Source organism: Heterodontus francisci, unplaced genomic scaffold, assembly GCF_036365525.1.
Source record: "Heterodontus francisci isolate sHetFra1 unplaced genomic scaffold, sHetFra1.hap1 HAP1_SCAFFOLD_51_2, whole genome shotgun sequence".
Classification (NCBI taxonomy): Eukaryota; Metazoa; Chordata; class Chondrichthyes; order Heterodontiformes; family Heterodontidae; genus Heterodontus; species Heterodontus francisci.
The window spans coordinates 9,442,972-9,450,570 of NW_027141369.1; the positions used below are offsets into that span (position 1 = coordinate 9,442,972).

General features: G+C 43.8%; 1 non-coding gene across 1 annotated transcript; it reads left to right on the forward strand.

Annotated features, from left to right (window-relative positions):
* The first annotated feature begins 2,392 nt into the window (after window positions 1-2,392).
* Window positions 2,393-2,481, forward strand: trnar-ucg (transfer RNA arginine (anticodon UCG)). Its single transcript is given in 2 exon segments — window positions 2,393-2,429; window positions 2,446-2,481. It is a non-coding gene; the product is annotated as a tRNA-Arg (tRNA).
* Window positions 2,482-7,599: the final 5,118 nt, after the last annotated feature.

Sequence of the window (7,599 nt, forward strand, 5' to 3'; positions counted from 1 at the left end):
GAGGAAACACACGCAGACACAGGGAGAACTTGCATGCTCCACACAGGCAGTAGCCAGAATTGAACCCGGGTCGCTGGAGCTATGAGGCTGCGGTGCTAACCGCTGCGCCACTGTGCTGCCCGTGTGGTAATATACACCACAAACAGCAAGGGACCCAACACTGAGCCCTGTGGAACGCCACGAAAAACCGCTTTCCATTTGCAAAAACATCCGTTGACGACTATCCTTTGTTTGCTGTCACTGAGTCAATTTTGGATCCAACCTGCCACATTCCCCTGTATCCCATGGGCTTTCATTTTATTGACCAGACTGCCATGTGGGACCTTATCAAATGCCTTACTAAAATCCATGTAAACCACATCCACCGCACTATCCTCATCAATGTTTCTTGTTACTTCCTCAAAAAACTCAATAAAGTTAGTGAGACATGACCTTCCCTTAACAAATCCATGCTGACTATCCCTGATTAATCCGTGCCTTTCTAAGTGGTAGTTTATCCTGTCCCTCAGAATTGATTCGAATAATTTACCCACCACTGAGGTCAGACTTACCACATCCTTTTAAAATAATAGTACAACGTTCGCAGAGCTCCAATCCTCCGGCACCTCCCCCATATCCAGTGAGGATTTGAAGATGATCCGCAGCGCATCCACTATTTACTCCCTGGCTTCCTTTAACAACCTCAGATGCAAACCATCCGGCCCTGGTGATTTATTCATTTTGAAGGATGTCAGACTCTCTAGTACTTCCACTCTCATTATGCTTATCGTATCTAATATTTCACACTCCTCTTCTTTTACTACAATGTCTGCATCTTCCCTCTCCTTTGTGAAGGCAGAGACAAAAAACTCATTAAGAACCCCGCCCACATTTTCTGGATCCACACAGAAGTTCCCTTGTACATCTCTGATAGGCCATACCCTTTCCTTAGTTATCCTCTTGCTCTTAATGGACTGATAAAACATCTTTGGGTTTCCTTCAAGTAGTTGTATCCAGTCCACATCCACCAAATCACCTCTCAGTTTTGTAAAATTTGCCTTCCCCCAATTTAGAACTTTTACTTTTCGAGCTGCCCTGCCATTACTTAGCTTTACAAACTCATTATTGCTCGTGTAATAAGTGTAATAAGTAGAATAATTTACCAGTTACTCACCGATCAGCATCTTCCCCTGGACCATGGATGCAGAAAAGGCAGAAGAGACCAAAGAGCACCTCCTTCCCCCAGTCAGTGTAGTCCCTCACACATCAACTCACAGCTTTACACTCTGTCCAAACAGCACTTTCTAATTAGTAATTATTCATAAATTACACTAACTAAAACATTAGTAACCTGACCAATTACAAGGTAGCTATTTGAGGGTTTTTAAACAAAGAGCTTTTCTCCCTATCCCAAAGGCTCTTTTCAGATCCACCCACAGTATCTGAAAGGGCTGATTACTGTCTGAAGTCTGCTGTACCCACACCTCTGTCTATCCCTCTTCATCTAGAACAACCAGCATCATCTTCCATTCCTTTCACCATCATGTGTTTAACTCGCTTCTCCTTATAGACAGTCAGATATCAATGTAATAATGAAATGATCTGTGTCAGTGCTGGCCATTTCCCTGTCCTGATTTCAGACCCTACTCTGGACACTTGTTTCCCATTCCAGGACCTTCTTGTATTAATATTCAGCACCACCTGTCAGTCAGAAACTTGTCTCAATGAACCGATCCTTTTACTGAACTTCCAACTGCTGCTGTCTATTTCTCGAGGGAAAGAGCTGCTCACTGTATAAGGATGTGAGGGGAATGTAACCCGGCTGCTGGTGAGACGGTCCCGTCTTCTCAATCAAAATTTTACTACAGTGATTCCCAGATTCCCAGCTGGTCTGTTGAGGATTTTGTTTTCACAGAAATATCTTGTTAAATACAAATCTGATTCCAACATGTCAGTAACAGGACAGAATGGGAACCTTTTAAAAGGATGAAGCAACTATTTCAGTGGCTTCTCACTGTCCCCCTGAAGCCTGTGTGAAGGGGAATTACCAATAGTCTGTAATTTATTCCTTCCACACCGAGTTTGAGTTATTTGTCGCGTGAAAGATTGCTGAACGGAGTCTTTTACTGTCAGTTACGGATGAGAAGTTGACAAAAATTGGCAACATAAAGCTGTTCATAAAATAGCACCAGCAATTTGAGTCGGTAAAAGCAAAATTGTGTTTTAAAAGTTTATTTAAACCGCTACGGGAAAATAGATTTTTATGTACTTTTCCAGTCGATCACTTCTTTTCCACAGTGAAATTGGCAGCTTTCACAAATTCAAATATTCTGCCAGGTTGACAGGTTCAACCAATGATTTTTTGTATTTTGTGCTTCGAGATTCTCTGATTGAGTCATTCATGTAAGCTAATGGCTGTGTGGCCTAATGGATAAGGCGTCTGACTTCGGTATATTCTATGATGTTATCAGAAAATTGCAGGTTCGAGTCCTGCCACGGTCATTTTGACCCAAAGGGATTATGCAGGGATTTGGGGATTGAGTCGGGGACTGAACAGATTGGAAACCCGACATGGACTCAATGGGGCGAATGGCCTCCTCATGTGCTGTCACTGACTTTATGAGAAGAGGGTGACCAATCAGAAGTGGGCTGGGGTAACAGCGGGTTCAAACTGCAGGAATTCCAGGTCCCTGAATGACTGAGCTGAAACTGCTCAGTTTCACTGCAGGAAACACCGTCTCGGGGGAAATAACATCACAAATAATTCCATTTGACTAATTATTCAATTATAAAACAATGTGAAGGTGTGATGTTACTTTTCACTGTGAGGGGAGAATCCGCCATCTGGGTAAATCAGCAACTTTATAACATCGTCTGTACGTTTAGAAAAGAAACGATGAAAACTCTCCCCATAACCCTGGTGTGGTGGAAAGGCTCAATTCAGAGATTGGAATATAACGAGAGCACAACATAAATCATTAACTGATATTTCCGGCATAAAACACACCCCAGCTCCCGTTCCCATGTCACTGCTGTCCCTATGAGGCGGTGGGTGACTCTGAAAAGAGACTTTGTTTTGTGTTTCTGCAGGAAAACCACAAAGATCCTCCCAGGCAGTGAAACTCATCTTCCCAGAATCTCCATACCAGATTGAAACAGAAAACACAAAGACAGTGAGAAAGTTCCAGAGAGTTACTGAGCATTAAAACCAATGAAATAAACCAATTCTAGATAGATGTTGGTGCAGTTTTTTCAGAGCGATTGTGGGTGGCTCTTAAAAGAGCCGTTGTGGTTCGAGTGTTTTCACTACATGGTGGAGTTTTACTTGGAGTTGATGGACTTGGTCACTCACTTTGTCCCTTCTCACATTCCGAGCGCTTTGTTGGGTGGAAATATTTATTCAGGCAGTTTCAACAGCTCAGAGCCGACATTGAGTCAGAAACCAGAAATGGGAGTACGGGACACAGACAAGGAATTTATGCTGGACCTTTAGAAATCTCACTGGTTATAGGCCTCAGTTAGAGCGTTGTGTCTAATTCCATGCTCCACACTTTAGCAGGAATGTCAAGGCCTTAGAGAGGGTGCAGAGGAGATTTACTGGAATGGTATCAGAAATGCAGGAATTCAGCTAATGTGGAAAGAATAGGGGTCTGGGGTGTGTGAAGCTGGGGTCCTTCTTCTTAGAGCAGAATGGCAGTTAATAGTTGTGTTCAACATTGTGAAGAGTTTTTATAAGAATAAAGACGTTTGACTGCAATTAGACAGAGCCTTGGTGAGATCACACATTATGGGCGGCACAGTGGCGCAGTGGTTAGCACCGCAGCCTCACAGCTCCAGCAACCCGGGTTCAATTCTGGGTACTGCCTAGGTGGAGTTTGCAAGTTCTCCCTGTGTCTGTGTGGGTTTTCTCCAGGTGCTCCGGTTTCTTCCCACAAGCCAAAAGACTTGTTGGTAGGTAAATTGGCCATGCTAAATTGTCCCTGGTTTCGGTAGGTGGGAGGGAAATATAGGGTCGGTGGGGATGTGGTAGGAATATAGGATTAGTATAAATGGGTGGTTGTTGGTCGGCACAGACTCGGTGGGCCGAAGGGCCTTTTTCAGTGTTTGTATCTCTCTGTGACTCTGGAGATGCGGATGCTCGTTGGGTATATCCAAGAGAGAGATCGATAGGTTTTTGGATGCTAAGGGAATCAAGGGATCTGTGCTAGTGTGGTAAGATGGAGTTGATGTAGGAAATCAGCTGTGATCTTATTGAATGGCAGAGCTATTTCGATGGGCCGAATGGCCTACTCCAATTTTTTATGTAAAGTTCCATTCCTCTCAGGGAATATTTTATTTTCAAAAAGAGAAATACTGCACACACTGGAAATCTGAATAATAACAGAAGATTCTGGAAACACTCAGCAGTTCCAGCAGTATCTGTGGAGAGAGGAAGGTAGGAGCAATGTTTCAGGTCTATAGAAGGCTCACAGAACTGGACCACTAACCCGAGCTTCTCTTCTGCACAGTTGTTTCCGGACTGGCTGAGTGTTTTCAGTATTTTAGGCTTTTTCTTTCTGTATTTCATCCTTTTCCCACTTGACTATTTGCTGTGAAACATTCAGCGTTGTGCTCAATTCTTTGTGTCGTTGTGTTTCCTTTATTTGAAGTAATGTAAATAGTTTCCTGAAATGAATTTGCCAAATGGTTGGGCAAATTGTTCCAACCAGTTTTTGAGCAAGTTCTCCACATGCACAGTGAAGGATTCCTTCACATTTGCGAAGACCATACAGGACTTGCATATCGATAGCAATGCCGTGTCCATGTGTCATTTGACATTGCTAGCCCATTCCCAATGTACCACTTCAGGAAGCCATAGATATTTGCACTGCAGTGCTATATCATGGTGATCTATACCCGTCACCATTGTGTGAATCTGTATTCATTGAACTTATGAACTCGGCAACTTGCACAGTTGAGTTCAGTTTTATTGACACCATGCATTGCTGGTGTTGCCATGGGATCCCCTCGAGGCCCAGCTCTCACAAACATCTTTGTTGGATTCCATGACAAAACTGTTTTTAAGGGAATGACACCTAACCTCCGACCGCTTGCATATTTCCAATATGTAGATGATACGTTTGCTAAATTTGAATCCGCAGCTGCATGAAATAATTTCCTTGCACGTCTTCATGGGCTCCATCCTACACTCAAATTCACCTTTGGAATGGAGCAGTCAAATGAGCTCCCTTTCCTTGATGTACTAGTTGAGAAATCTGCTAAGGGGTTTTCTTCCACGGTCTACCGCAAACCTACCTTCACTGGTCAATACACGCGTTGGGATTATTACAGTTCCACGCGCTATAAAATTGGTCTTATCGACAACGTCATAAATAGGGCTGAGCCATTTGCTCACCATGCAAGCTTGATGCTGAAATAGGGCGAATCAAAGACATCCTGCATTACAATGGCTACACTGATCAGATCATTTCTCACTGTATATCACACAAACTTATAAACGGGCTGAAGGACGTCATTTTGAGCCCTGAAAAGTGCCCAGTCTCCCTCAAATTACCCTGGAAGGGTAATATATCCCCAGTATTTGAGTAACAGGTGAAGCGAGCTGTTTCCTGCTGTTACTATGCAGGAGCAACAAGTGTGGTGTTCGCCACTAACAGGATGCTGCTGTCAAGCAAAAGAGACATCCTGCCTATCACACAAATAGGTAACGTGATATATGAATTTGAATACCAGTGTGATGCTAGGTTTCTAGACCGTACATCCCAAAACTGGCGGATTGTATCAAATAACATGTCCCTTCCGCTGTTCGCAATGTGCCCAACCCAACCAACCCGTGCTTGCAAAACTCAAAACACAGTATCCAACATGAGATGTGATTCCACAAAAGGACAACATTTGCTAAATAATTCTCAGTGTGCTAAGAATTACACTGACAACCGATTTAAGACTGTCAGTAGGGCTCGCAGTGTGGTGCACTGGTGTGTACTGTAAGCTACATATATTAATACACAGGGCCCTGTTCTTTGCAGACAGAAAGAACATGCACACATGTTGTGCCAGTTTCAGCTAAACAAAATAAGTGACAGCCATTCACTGGCTCATTCTACAGGGCAATGCCGTGACCAATCAGAGTCAAGCTGCCTGGTTTAAATTTCAGACAAAGCTGGGCAGTTATCTGTCAGTTACCATAAACTGATGCATTCTGAATGGCAATGCCTCGACCAATCAGAGTTCACTTGCCAACCAATCAGCACTCTCTTCTCATACAGAAGAAAGTTGTTGTTTTCCCTTAAATTGGTATTCTTGTGGATTGCCCTGCTGAGTGCAAGACGAAAACAACTGGCTACCAAAGTTTGGACAACATGTCACCATTTTCACGAAATGATTACTTTTATTTTCAATATAAAAATATAAAGCAATATGAGTGTAACATTTACAGACAAATTCTATTACCTCACATTGCCTGATTCTTTCACACTGACAGACTATGTGAACTACTGTCCCGATTTTGCAGTTCTCACTTCCAGTTAGCAAATGTCAGCAATCTGTGATGCAGTGCAGTTTACAGACCAGACCGTCAATCACAACATGCAATAATTGTTCAGCTTATGTTGGACTGGTGGGATTTAGAAATACTAGGAATTGAGATGAGCTGTTATTGTATTTAATTATTTGTTTCATGGGATGTGGACGTCGCCAGCCAGGCCAGCATTTATTGTCCATCCCTAATTGCCCATGAGAAGGTGGTGATGAGCTTCCTTCTTGAACCACTGCAGTCCATGTGGGGTAGGTACACCCACAGTGCTATTAGGAAGGGAGTTCCAGGATTTTTACCCAGCGACAGTGAAGGAAGGAATGGCGATATAGTTCCAAGTCAGGATGATGTGTAGCTTGGAGGAGAACTTTCAGGTGGTGGTATTCCCATGCATCTGCTGCCCTTGTCCTTCTAGGCAGTAGAGGATGCAGGTTTGGAAGGTGCTGCCTGACTAGCCTTGGTGCATTGTTGCAGTGCATCTTGTAGATGGTACACACTGCTGCCACTGTACGTCAGTGGTGAAGGGAGTGAATGTTGTGGACGGGGTGCCAATCAAGCGTGTTGCTTTGTCCTGGATGGTGTCGAGCTTCTTGAATGTTGTTGGAGCTGCACCCATCCGGGCAAGTGGATAGTATTCCATCACACTCCAGACTTGTGCCTTGTAAATGGTGGACAGGCTTGGGGAGTCAGGAGGTGAGTTACTCACCGCATGATTCCTACCCTCTGACCAGCTCATGTAGTCACACTATTTATAAGGCTACTCCAGTTCAGTTTCTGGTCAATGGGAACCCCCAGGAAGTTGATAGTGGGGGATTCAGCGATCGTAATGCCGTTGATGTCAATGGGAGATCGTTAGATTCTCTCTTGTTCGAGATGGTCATTGCCTGGCACTTGTGTGGCGCGAATGTTACTTGCCACTTATCAGCCCAAGCCTGGATATTGTCCAGGTCTTGCTGCATTTCTACATGGACTGCTTCAGTATCTGAGGAGTCGCGAATGGTGCTAAATTTTGCAATCATCAGTGAACATCCCCACTTCTGACCTTATGATTGAAGGAAGGTCACTGATGAAGTAGTGAAGAAGGT